Here is a 13,309-nt window from a genome sequence, read left to right on the forward strand (position 1 = left end):
TTGGTCCAAGGTCATCCAGGTCATATGCCAAGCATTCGACAGTTGTTCATCATATATTTATTAGTGCTGACTATGTTTTAGCCTCTTCTCCAGCTTTTGGGGATATAGTGACAAGCAAAATAGAACATGTTTCTTATTTCATGGTTCTTTAAGTCTAGTGGTAGGGAAGACAGATAATAGACAAGTAAACCGATAAATAAGAAAGATAATTTTAAACGGTGTTGAGTCAAGCACTTTGCAAGTGTTAAAGGAGTAAGGAGATGAAAAAAGTGCTCTCTGCAAGTTGCTTACAGTCTAGTGGGGAGATTCATTCAAACTCAGAGTTTCCACCTGGCTTTACTCATATTGAAATCAAGGCTTGTAGGAGACTACTGGAGCATGGGGCCAAAAGACCTAGGGAAGAGGAGGAGGGGTCTCTCTCTGGGATCAGGCCTCCCCAGCCCAGAGGGAATAGGTTCTTACCCAGTTAGGATTATTCTAGTTTGTTTTAAATAACTCTGGCTTACTACATTGTTTTTAAGGTCACGTTGGGTAGACTTGATTTTAGAGTCTGATTCTTTTTTAGGTGTGGAAGGAGTTTTCCATGAGAGAATAAAACCCCACATTGCAATTCCCATTTCAGTCTGGTGGGCCTTGGAGCCAAAATAGTTTGTGCACTAACTGCTAAACTATGCAGAGATGGGAGATATTCAGCTCCTTCAATCTGGTAGACTTGGCAGGGCAAGCTCTTGGTAACAATGACTTCCTATATACCAGCTACAGTATAAAAACTGTGGCCTGTGTTTTGTCTTGCTCTGTGCCCTCTGGGGCCAATTCCAGCTCCGAGCTCCCTTTGAAGTTTCTGCGCCTGGATTGGCTTCACAGGCTCTGAAGCCAGATGAGAAATGGGCCCATTATTAATGGGGGCAAAGAATTTGCACCCTCTTCATTCTGTGTGGGTGGCATTGGGATTCCATGGGATACCCTAGGGGAGAATGTCAGACTACTCAGAGCGCTGGTGCTGGGCTTGGCACTGGTTCTTTTTGGGACATGTTGGCACTGAATGGCACCGGACAGTAATGACTTCCCCATGTTTAGCTGCTGAGTGATGAGAGGTTACTCTGGACAGATGACGGGTGTGGGGGGTCATGCATTAGGAGAGCAGATTCATTCATTGTTTAATTGATTGATTTGCTCATTCAAACATTTAGTAAGTTCTATTCTGTGCCAGGTTTTGCATTTCTCCATTTCTCAGGGAACAAAGAGCCACAAGATTTTGGTATAGAAGATGAGTGTGCAAGGGACTTGGTGCAAAGGAGAGTCATGGGCACCCTGGAAAAAATCTGAGCAGCAGGGGGCGAGGCACAATGAAGGAAGTCATCCATTCTCTCTAGCTGGGGGTGGTTAAAAAAGGCTTCAGGGAGGAGGTGGTGTTTGAACTGCATTTTAGAAGTTAACATCAGGAACAGACCAATGACAGGAATGTGGGTGTATTACATTATGAATGAGACACATTCTACTTTGTTTACAAAGTCTTAACCAAGATTTTAGGGTGGCTCAATTCTGTTCACGAGGAGTGTGTGATGACTCGGTTCTGTTTAGTAAGATAGAGAGAGAAGAGCACCCTGGTCTAGTAGTAGTCAAGAAACCCAAGTTTGTGATGAGTCCTCACTTGTCCTCCATGGATGTTGGTTTACTTAGCTATCACATGAGAGATGTGGACAACTTCAGCAATATTTCACCACTTCCTAGGAAGAGTTGAAATGGTTGCAGTAGGGGTAGAGAGCTGAGATCTCTTGCTAGTCCACCCCTTGCTCCCTAAGGGGTCCCACCAAGGAAAGCTGAGCTTTGCAGAACGTCTTGTCAACCTTGTGAAGAAATGGCTTCTAAGACCCTTTCCAGCCCAACACTTGGAGCTTGATCTCAAATTAAGTCCAGTAAATTCACAGAGATGTGACCTTGGCGAGCCTTCTTGCTCACTTATGAGCCCTTCTTCCCTCATTTCCACATCTGTAGGATAACAGGTTGAACAATGTGACCTGGAAGTCCTGTCTCTTCTGGCTTTACAGACCAAAGACCTGCAGATCCAACCACACTGGCTGTGCAGGGGATTTGGTTATAAGGAAAGAAAAGTGATTATATTTGTCGGGTGCCTTCCACAGACCACACACAGGACTAGGTGTTTTGCTTACACTACTTCATCCTGCCAGCACAGAAGTCTCTTGAGGCTGTTAACATTTTCATAGTTTTAGAGATAAGGAAACAAGCCCAAAGATATTAAAGAACTGGAGAAAATTCTCCGGAGTAGTGTGAAAGAACAAGAGAGTGGATGGGGGCCTCTGTCTCTCAGTCTAGGGTTGTTTCTGTCATTCGACATCTTTAATATCCCTGACAGCCCTCTTTTGTTGGCTGTCTGGTCAGCACAGTGGGCTGCCATGCAAAGTGGAACTCTAGTGCCATGATGTCCACAGTGCCTGCTGGCCCAGAGCAGCCCAGGCTGAACAGTGAGGCCATACTCAGAAAATGCAATGGCCTTGCATTAAGGAATTGCTTGACTGGACAGATAGAAGGGGGCTGTGAGGTCCCAGATGGGGGAGTCCTGGACTTAGAGTCAGAGGAGCCTCCACTTTGTCACATGTTGGGGGCTGGGGTCTTGTGTTGGGGAAACAGAGGCCAAGGGTCCAGAAAGGACCACCCTTGAAGTCAGGTTTTGGAGCAGGGAATGTACTCTACTCTAGATGTCTGCAAGAGGGAGATGCAACTTAAGCAAGAGAGGATGTGAGGGGATGGCATGTACCCTAGGAGTGCGTATGTCTGTATGTGTCTCCCCATGTGACATGGGAGTGCATGCAAACACATCCGTGTGGCCAGGGTGCATAGGTGTGCATCAGGAGTGCTCATGCTGTGGGCTTCTGTGTCAGCAAATACGCATTAAGAAAGCTGCGGATGTACACAGTGTATTTTGTGTCCACATAAAGAGAACGGACGCGTCTCTGTGGTATGGGTATGGGTGGAATGTGAGAGTACTGGGAAAACACGTCTTCAAAACCCGAGTGTGAAAACCAGTCAGTCCATTAGGAAGGCACATGCTTCACTTTGGAAAGGGGATCCAGTTTATTTTTATTCTTAGCACCTTCTTCAGCTCTCAGGTAATAAATCGCTCTTATTTTGCCTATCACCATAGGTCCTGCCCCCAGGAATGCTATGCTGACTAGAACAGGCTGTCTGGTTTGACCATGAGAAAGGCCCTTGATTTGAACAGAGCAAGGTCAGGCTTGGATAAGGAAAATTACTTTCAACCCCAAAAGGACAAGCTCAGGAAGCTAGGGAATATGCGGTAGCAGAAGTCAGAACAAAAGCCCAGGTGCCCCAGGGCAGGACTGGGCACACATAGTGCTGCAGGAATACCTGGTAGCAAATCTCCGTGGGCCTGGTGGGAGGAGGGAAAGGAGGAGGAGAAGAGTCTCAGCAGCTTCTGGTCCTGAGAAATCTGTGTCTGTTCCTGCCAGTGACTCATGGGGCCTCACCTTCCCTACCATGAATGAGACTTGCTAGAACTGACTGCCTTATCCCTGCCACAGTGAGAACTAATGAGGTCATGTCTCTCCCTGGGCTTTGAGCTCCTTTGGGAAAGTTGCTGTAAAATCGTAGGGTGTTATTACCACGGGGGACACCAAAAGGTCACTGGACCAGGGAGGTGAGCACTGCAGCCTACAAGGCCTTATGGTACCTGCCTGCTTTCAGATTCTGTTTCTACCTTGAGCCTCCGATGCCTTGAGCAAGTCAGAAGAGCTAGAGGTCCTGCTGTGGGGCCCGGGCTGGGCCAGGCCAGGCAGGGGAGTGATTCAGTGGAGATACTGTTCATCTGTCTTAACACAGGGGGCCCTGTGTCCTTGGGGCTGCTGAGGTTTGGAGGTCCTGTTCCCTCTGATGGCAGGCAGCACTGTCGGTATTATGGAAACCTCCCAGCAAGGCAGCTGTGGGGACCCCAAGGAAACACCTTTCTTCAATCAATGCTGAGTCCATGGAAAGAAGGAAACTAGTGGTAATGAGCTCCTGGTCTGTGCCAAAAAACTCCTAGACCTTCATGCTCCTTATCTCATTTGAACTAGGCAGCATTGTAAGGGTAGAAACTACGACCTCTCTCCCAGGTGTATAAGCTGTGGCCTGGAGTGGGAATAGTGCCCATAGGCCGCAGTCCAGCAAGGCAGCAAGAGCATCCAGAGCCAGCTTCTGAGTCTAGGACACGCACTCTCCTCTGTGCCCTCTGCCTTGATGAGTCTTCTCTCCGCAGATCCACAGTCCCTGTTCTAACTCCCTTCACTCCTTCCCCTCCAGGCTTCTCTTCTGTGTCCTATTTGCCATTCCAACCAAATCACCCCTTCCTTCCCTATCACCTACCCAGCCCGAGGGGTCCCAGGAACAGGAGAACCAACAATGTATGTCAATTTTGCAAGCGTCACCAACGTCAAAGAAGCCTTTCATCCTTCCCTGCTGTGTCCCCCACTGCCTGCAGAGCCTGACTTCTGAAATGTTTCAGCATCTTCACTGCAGAAAAGCATCTTTTTGTTTTTGTTTACTTAAATCTCCACATTTTCCATTGTCACACTGAAGGAGACAGTGACTTAGTTCATTCACTGACACTTATCTACTGGGCACATAAGGGTAAGAAGGGCAGATTCTTGTCCTCAAGAATCCTGGAGGTTATGGGAGGAAGCAGATGGATAAAATATGACTAACTCGGTGCTAACTGTAGGCCAAGCACTGTTCTAAATGTTGTGTGGGTCCCACACCGGTTCATTCTCACTGCAGCCCTCAGGGGCAAGTGCAGTCACTCTCCTCACCACAGTGCACCTGGTCACTCTGCTCTCTGCCTTCTGGGAGATGTGCCATCCAGCATTGTGTGGTGGCACAATATGGGGACACCAGAGTACAGAGAGGGGGACATTGGTTTGGCTGCAGGGACTGGGAGGAGTTTACAGAGGGTGGTCAGGAGCTGGGGCTTGAAGCCTGAGACATGGGAAAGCCTCTCCAGGGAAAGGGGAGGGCCAGAATCAGGGGTGGTTCTGATAGCCTGGCACCTGGGGCCAGGCACACCAGACATGCAGCAGCACCTACATCAGTAAGAAAACAAGAGCAAGGTCGGCAGAGCCTTGTCTGCCTGCCTGAAGGATTTGGGTCTTTCTTGTCAGGATTGAGATGCTTGATGAGTACAGTGGAGTTGTGTTATTTGAGGCAGTTATGTTCTATAAGGCACCAAAAACACTGAATTAGCCAACACTGAACCATGGCTCCTAGAGGAAACACAGGCTTAGGTTCCTGCAAGCCTCTGGCCACAATGTTTTAGTCAACCTATCAATGCAGAATCTTGTATTGTGTGTGTTGTGTGTTTCTATTGGAAGACACCTTATTTAATATATTTTATTGATTTATTCACATTGAACTCATTGCCAACAGCACTGGAACTCATGTCCACATGAAGCTTACCTAAAACATATTTTCTCCATAAGGCACATCACAGTCTTGCATAGAGGAAAACGAGACAGCATTTCAGCCCTTTCCTTGGGGGCCATTTTTAAGCAGTGAAATCACCAAAAAAGGGCAAAAACATGGAAAATGTAACATGAAATGAACTGCAAAAGGAACACTTGTTTATAGCATGAGCGCTGAAACAAGAAGACAGATCAGGGCTAGGCATGGTGGCTCGCACCTGTAATCCCAGCACTTTGGGAGGCTGAGGTGGGAGGATCACTTGAGCCCAGGAGTTAGAGACTAGCCTAGGGAGCATAGTGAGACCCCCGTCTCTATTAAAAATAAAAAAATAAAAACTTGAAAAATGAAAGAAGGCACAGTAGGGCCTCTTTTGACCTCAGCTTAGAATGAGTGACCCAACTGCTTCACTGCTCTGCCCATGTCCACAAATAGCAGGGAAAGAGCTGCAGGTATTAGTGTTGTGGTTGCAGATGCATTTAGCAAGGACATGAATTTGCAATGATGGAATCTGCAAATTGATATCGGTAACGAGAGGGAAGCCTGAAATACTCCGCTCTTGGAGCCCCTCCTATTCTCCCACAGAAGCCCCCTTAATCAGTGGATGGGACTTACCTGCTAGCATCCCTCCATATGGGCATCGCTAGGCTGTCTTTAGATCTTTGTGGAGCTGTGGGAGGCAGCCTGGTAAGGGATTACAATCACCTAAGGGAATGAGGGAATGGAAACTGAGGCTCAGGTGATATGAGATGAGCTGTTCTATAATTTTAATGCTAACTTAATTTTAGGGACGAGCTAAGTAATTGAAACATGAGGCCAAAGTACATAAGAAAAGCAGCCAGCCTGTTTATTGCAAATATGCAACACACTCTCTGTTTGCGAGGCTCTCTGGTCCTCAAGGTCGTGGGTGGGCGGGGTGGCCAGGGGAACTCACGCCGGCGCTCTCTGGTGATGTTCTCCGGTCCAGGAATGCGGGAGCCGAAGAAGTCACGCTGGCTCCTGCTGGCAGCTGACTTTTATGCATTGGTACTGGAAGGGGGCGGGCAGTGGGCGGGATAAGGGCGTGATAGGGGCGTCTCCATAGGCGTGGCCGGGTAAGTTTTGAGCTCTTCGGATTGACGTCACCCGGCGCATGCTCAGTTGATCTACATTTTCCCGGGCGCAGGCTGCATTTTCCCGCGCGCCGGTAAGTTGGTGATGAAGAACTCGGAAACAACAGGTACTGCTCCATCTTGTTCACCTTCCTCCATCTTGTCCCTTCTCCCTCACCCAAACAATGAGCAGCCCAAGACTGCTGCCCAGTGGAGGCAAAGTTGAGAACAGAGGCCACAACTCTAAGTGTGTTGAGCCACTTTTCAGTTTATCTTCATGTCTGAAATATGGAGCCAAAATGATGCCTTGTGAAGCTCTTTCCACTCCCTTTCCACTCCCAACGGGGGATTCCATAAAATTAACTGGCATGAAAACAGGGGAGTACAGATATGTGTCCTAGATTTTGCAGAGCTGTTGCAGTGTGCTCTTCACACAAATGGGCACGAGCATGAGCAGCTCCATTAATGTTCTTGGAGACAGAAGTTATTTACATCCCATAAATATCCATCCCAACAGCAGAGCTGGGGCTACCACTAACATGTTGCTGCTGTTTTAAATAAACTTTGGATCCCTAGACTTTCATGACTGCTAAATTTAACTGTCCCAACATGTCTTTGTGGAGTCACTTCTTAATGTTCTTGAGGTTTTGGAAATAGTTCAAAGAATGCTTGACCTCAGCTTCTCATACTTAAGTGCATGAGAATAAATTCCACTTTGGCTAGGTCATCCTGCTCTGTAGATAGCCACCAATGCGTGGGTGGGGATGTGGGAGGTGGAGAAACTGGGTGGGTTTGGAATCGCCTCACTATGGGATTCTGGGCCACTTCGAGCACCTTCATCATGAAGTGCTAGCCGAGGATCTGGGAGGCTGCCTGCAGGTGTGGCTCCCCCAGTTCCCTGGCTCCGTTTCTTCCTCTGCAACATGGGAGTAGAAACAACTCCCCGACTTCCTCTCAGCATTACTGCGAAGGTTGCAATATTGGGCGAGGTGTGTGAAAGCACCCTGGGAGTTTCAAGGTGCCATACAGTTTGTTTTGTTTGTTAAACAGAAGCCTGAGTCACAGGGTCTAGCAAAGCTAAGGTTATTATTATTATTATTTTGGAAAACAAAACAAAACAAAATACTCTAGCATCCTAGCTTAGCAAAGGCAGGTTTTATTGTTTAACAAGTAGAACTATCTACCCTAAAATATGGCCTTGTGTATCAAGGGTTGTTATTTGCAATTTATTTTTAAATCATGGTAAGTGTGATCCTGATGCATAGAAATGTAATATATATGGCTTTATATATAAACACACACACTCACACTTTATATATATATATATGAACTCATAGAAGTAGGCTTCTTTTGGCATGCTGAGAACTACCAATGTGGGATATATATATTCCACTTATTTCTAAATAATACTTATTTTGATGCCCAGGGAAATTTTTGAACCAAAGTTTCATATATTTAGGCAGCCCCTGTGAACACACATGGAGTTTTAATACAAATGTTCCTAAACATATATGGCTTTGAGTGCTCCAAAGAAAAGGCCCATTGTCTCAACTTAGGGTAAGCAGGGAACCCAAAAGCAGGAAGGTCTTGCCCTAGCTTTCCCAGGGACTCGAACTCTGACCTTATGGAAGGTACTTAATTTCTCTGCCTCAAATTCCTCCTCTCCAGCTTGTCTCATTCACAGAGGTGTCCATTCATACAGAGGCTTTCAGCTTCTCCCAGGAGGGAGGCCATGCAGTCATACCAAGTTTTTGTCTTCTTCTTGTCTTGTACTCTTTAACTGAAATACAGGCATAGACAATTCGTGTCTGCCCTTTAAAGATGCCTGTTATCTGCAGACCTTCAGGGCAGAGAAGCTGGAAGTTGGAAGGACATGCATCAGCCAGGAGAAAACACCCTCCGCCTGGCCTGTTTTCAATAACAGGAGGAGGAGGCTTGGTGCCGAAATAGAGGAATTTCCTCGAACGCCCTCTGCTCCAGAATGATCCCTTTTACAAACCTGGCTAAGAAAACATGGGCAGAGGACTCTGGGAGCTTCATGCCCTTCTGGCCCTCACCATTTATCCAATTTACACTGATCAGACCCACATTGGCAAATGAAAGCCCCCTCTTTCCTTCTGTTTGTATGAGTTACTCACGGGGGCAATTTGAACGGATTGGATTTCCCCTTGGAAATGCTGGTATTTCCATGATTTGAAAAGTCTGGCTCAATTAGAATAATCTTCAGGCACTTCCTCTCCTTTTATTCAGGTAAATCATGGATAATTTAAAAGCAAAAGAACCTTTCGGACCATCGGGGCTGCCTCTTTCATCTGCCTGCCCTCATAATTGCCCTTCCATTGTGAGACCTCCGTGGTGAGTTCAGGAGACTGATTAAGAGGTGCGGGGTTGGGCCGTGCAGAAGGGAGGGTCGGGGGCCACCGCACAGGGCCTCGCCTTCAAAGACACTTCCTCTGCAGCAGGTATGTTAAATACCAAACCTGAGTCGGGTTACTTTCTCAATTGATGCCATATGATCCCAAGTGCTCAGACAAAGGCAGGCCATGATTAGAAAGTTCAAGACTAGGAATGCTTCTGGGGGCAGGGGTAATCGAGTGCCTGGAGATGGGGAGGGAGACGGTAAGGCGAGCTGACAGGGGATGCCGGCACCCCCAAAACATGTTTGGAACTAGAGAAATTGTTCTTTTACCTCGGCTGCCCACGCTTCAATCTGGCACGCGATGAAAGCTCTCTTTGCTCTGCTTTCTGTAGAATGCTGTGGGATTGGGTGAATCACACAGAGAAGCTATTTTGACTTCCAGCTCTAATGAGGCATGTTTGCATATTCTCTTCCCCATCCACCTTGGAGAGGGGAATGTGTTGTTGTGACTGCTACTGAGTGTGTGTGTGTGTGTGTGGGGGGTGCGGGGCGTCAGGGGAGGTGGAGATGCAGATGTTCGCAGCTGGGAGAGTGCTCCAGCAGCTTGGCTAGCCTGCTTATCTTATGGGTGGAGAAACTGAGGCCAGAGTCTCTCGGTCTGTGATGTCTGGGCAGTGCTGGAACTCAGGGTTTCCACTAGCCTTTCAGCACCCCAGCTGCACTGGAGGCAGAAGCAGAGGTGGAGGCCAGCTGTCTCCAAGCCTCAGACTTAACAGGTTTGAGTTCCCGTTGCCCCTGGCCTGCCCAGCCTGGCCAGCCTCAGAGCTAGCCCACAGCAACACCTGGAGGCAGAATCTGAGACTCCCTTCAGAGTGGAGGTGAGGTGGAGGAGGTCCTGAGGATCCTCAGGAAGAGCCAGGCAGGGACAGGCAAGGGTCAGTGAAATAGGCAGGCTGCGTGTTCTGGATACATTCACACATGACAGCCCAGCCATTGAGGGAGCAGGGGCTGTGTCAGGATTCCAGGGCTCCAGTTCCAACTCCCCTGGGCACCAGCTGAGATGCCACTGTGGAGAGGTCTATTTCCTATGTCGAATCTCAGTTTTTCCATTATGTAGCGGGCGTGAAGGTAATTATCTCCAAGGAGTTGCAAGGCCTCAAATTCAGTTGCTTGTAGGGTGCATGCCATTGACCTGAAGCTTTAGCAAAAGCCATCTATGGCGACTTCTCACAAAAAGGCTGCAAACCCCCAGTGAGCCCTACCCGTGTGATGTGCTGCACAGACACACAGAGACGCGGACACCAGGAGTGCGCGGGGAATGACGGGCAGAGAGCAGAGTCATGCCAGCCTGGTTCAGACCCAGGAGTCCCCAGGGGCAGAACTCTCAGCAGTGGGAATGGCGGGGGAGCTCTTGAGGTGGATGAGAACGCGGCCAGAGAATGGTACCAATGGAAAATGGAATTCCGTAAAAACGAATCCAATAAATATTTATTGGCCAACCTGCCCGAGTAACTGCAAAACAGCAATTCCTGTTCATAAAGTATAAAAAAGCATGCTTTCCAACCCTCTTGCCTTGTCTAGGAAAATGCTACGAACCAGGGGTGATGAGTTTCTCAGAGCCTCTCATTTTCTCTTGATTTCATTCCTGTAGCTGAGTCACTAGTTACAATGTTTTGTGGTTTCTTATTTACACATCAGCCTCTGCCACAGACCCAAAGCAGTTAGAGAGCAGGGACCAGTCTGGTTCTGGAGCCCCTCCCATCTCGTGCGGGTCTGGCACAGACTAAGTAGTTCCTTATACAGTGCTTATTTAACTGAATCAAATTTTGCTTCACAGGTAGGTCCAAGGGTGTCCCATTTCACAGCATTAGAGCCTGTGAGCTTCAAACACAAGTGTCATGAGTTAATTCCTGTGGGATTGTGGACCTGTTTCTTCAGGACTCTGCCTCCCATAATAAATTATTCATAATAACAGCTGACCTTAACTGGGCATTTTCTAATTGCTGCGTACTGTCCTAAGGGTGTTAGAAACATCACATTGTAATTGTCACCACATTTCTATGAGTAGCTATTATTACTATCCCCATTTTATGAACAAAGAAACTGAGGCTCAGAGAGGCTAAGTGACTGGTCCAAGGCCACACAGCTAGTGGCAGAGCCAGGAATCAGACCCATGCAGGCAGTCTTGTGTCAGAGCATGTGCTTGTTGCAGTGGTAGAGAAATGTCAGCCTCTTGTGGAGAACCTGTGGAGAGGGCCTCCAGATAGCCTGCTGGGGAGGAGATCGCCATTTCCCCATCATTCCGGAGTCAGGGCACTGGAAAAGTCCATGACATCCCTTTAACACAAACACCCACCAAGGCTCTTGCTGTCTCCGAGCAGGAATATTCAGAGCCCTGGGCCTCCAGAGACAATTCTCAGGGTCACTCCCGTTTCTGCATGCCCCTAATTAAGTTAGAAGAGAATCCAGGCCCCTGGGTGCTCCTTTCTCCAGGAAGCACTTGAAAAATGCAGGGAGGTAAAGAAGTTCAAGGTTTGAGTATCTGCTGCCCTTGGTTCTGCTCAGGAATTCTTTAGCTGATTACACGGCTCTCATTTCAACAACACCAGCTTTGTGTGCTTAGCTATGGGAAGACTCCTCTCCGGCACTGCCTGCTGCCACGGAGGGTCACCCTGCCGGGAAAACGCATCTGGAGAAAAGTGTTTCCACCAGATTTTAAAATACTCCAGGGGAAACATTTTCTTGAGGAGTTCTTTTTTTCTTCTTTTCCCTTTTACCCTTTTGCTTACAGGCTAATAATGATTGCAGGGCCCCTGCATTCTTAGAAATCCCTAGAATGAAACTGGGTTGAAAGCCATTGATTCGGGAAGAACGTGGCGTGCCTCCTGTCTGGGCCCTCAGTGCTGGTGGCATCCTACTTATGCTCAGTGTGGAGGACATGAGCCTCCTGGAGCCACAGGGTGCTGTGGTTGGAGACCCCTGGGCCACCGCCGGCTCCTTCTTTCATGCTTTGAAGCTCCGCCCTGGGCTGGGCTGAGGCTACTTGCATTCCTCCAAGCCCTTCCTTCTGGGAAGATATTTCTCAAGCACTTAGCACTTTTGAGAAGTATATTTAGTCACAAAGACCGCACAAAGCCAATCTGCACAAATAGTTCTCATTTCTCTGATTATCCTCTGCCCTTTACTCTCTGAAGATTCCTGTACTAACATGGTGGGAGATCCTGAGATAAATATGCAGCCTCATCCTTGTGAGACATAGTCTGATGGGGGAATCCAGGTTTCAAAAGAAAAGACACATTCACTTCCGTATGCTAGGCCTGGGATGAGGTCCATGCAGGGTGGATCCAGAGATGAATAATGATGTCAGACATTTCTCCAGCATGGACTTGCACATCAGCCACCGTGTGTGACTTGCTTTACCTTATGTGGTCCTCACAAGAGCCCTATGAAGGCTACTTTTAAATGAGTGAGGAAACAGGCTGAGAGAGGTGACTGGCTCCTGGTCACAGATTGCTGAGTGGTCACACTGAAGTGCAAAACCAGGCCCTCTTGGCTTTCTGGCTTGTGCCAACTATACACCAACACTACCAATTCCCTACTCCCTGCCCCCACCCCAGGGTGCTCACCATCCCCTGGAGCAGGCCGCATGTACCAGGCCACAGCAGTACAAGATAAAGTGAAGTCGTGGGGTCACCATGCAAATTAGGTGCAGATGACCAACACTGCCACAGCTCAGATGTCAGAGGCGTCACTGTGGCATAGGAGGGGAATATGTCAGTGAAGGAGTTGAAATTTCTCTGTTCCTCATGGAATGTGTCCCTTCTTGTATCTTCATAGCCAAATTCTCTTTGAAGCCAAATCCTTCAAGGCCCATGATGCCCCTTCTAGGAAGCCTTCCCACACTGCTGCAGTCTTCAGGGATCTCTCCCTCCCCTGGGTATCTGTAGCAGGTGCAGTCAGGGCTGAATCTGATGCAGGCTACAACAGCGCACTTTCAGCTATAGGGGTCTTGCCTTCCCAGCTAGATTGCAAATTCCTCTTCAGCAGGTGGAGACCGGGGCTCTCAACCTTTCCTTCTCCGAGGTGCAGAAGCCTGTGTCAGGTACAGTTTCATAGGGCAAAAAGAGCAATGGGCCCGGGGTGGAACTCTTGTGAACAAGGTCACATACTGGGACATGTTGGCCATAATGGTGGCACAAGGGGAACCTCTAGCATAGGCAGAGAGAAGGAAGAGGCTAGGGTCCTGGGAACCAAAGGAAAGGTTTCAAGGTGTTGCTATGACAGTAGGGTCAAATGCAAGGTCCAGATTGGGGAAGATAAGGAGACCTGTTGGAATGGATTGTCTTGGCTAATTGGTGAGAGCTGTTCCAGGGGAGTAGTGAGGGCAAAT

This window comes from Rhinopithecus bieti, unplaced genomic scaffold (genome assembly GCF_001698545.2).
Source record: "Rhinopithecus bieti isolate Rb0 unplaced genomic scaffold, ASM169854v2 scaffold_4781, whole genome shotgun sequence".
Classification (NCBI taxonomy): Eukaryota; Metazoa; Chordata; class Mammalia; order Primates; family Cercopithecidae; genus Rhinopithecus; species Rhinopithecus bieti.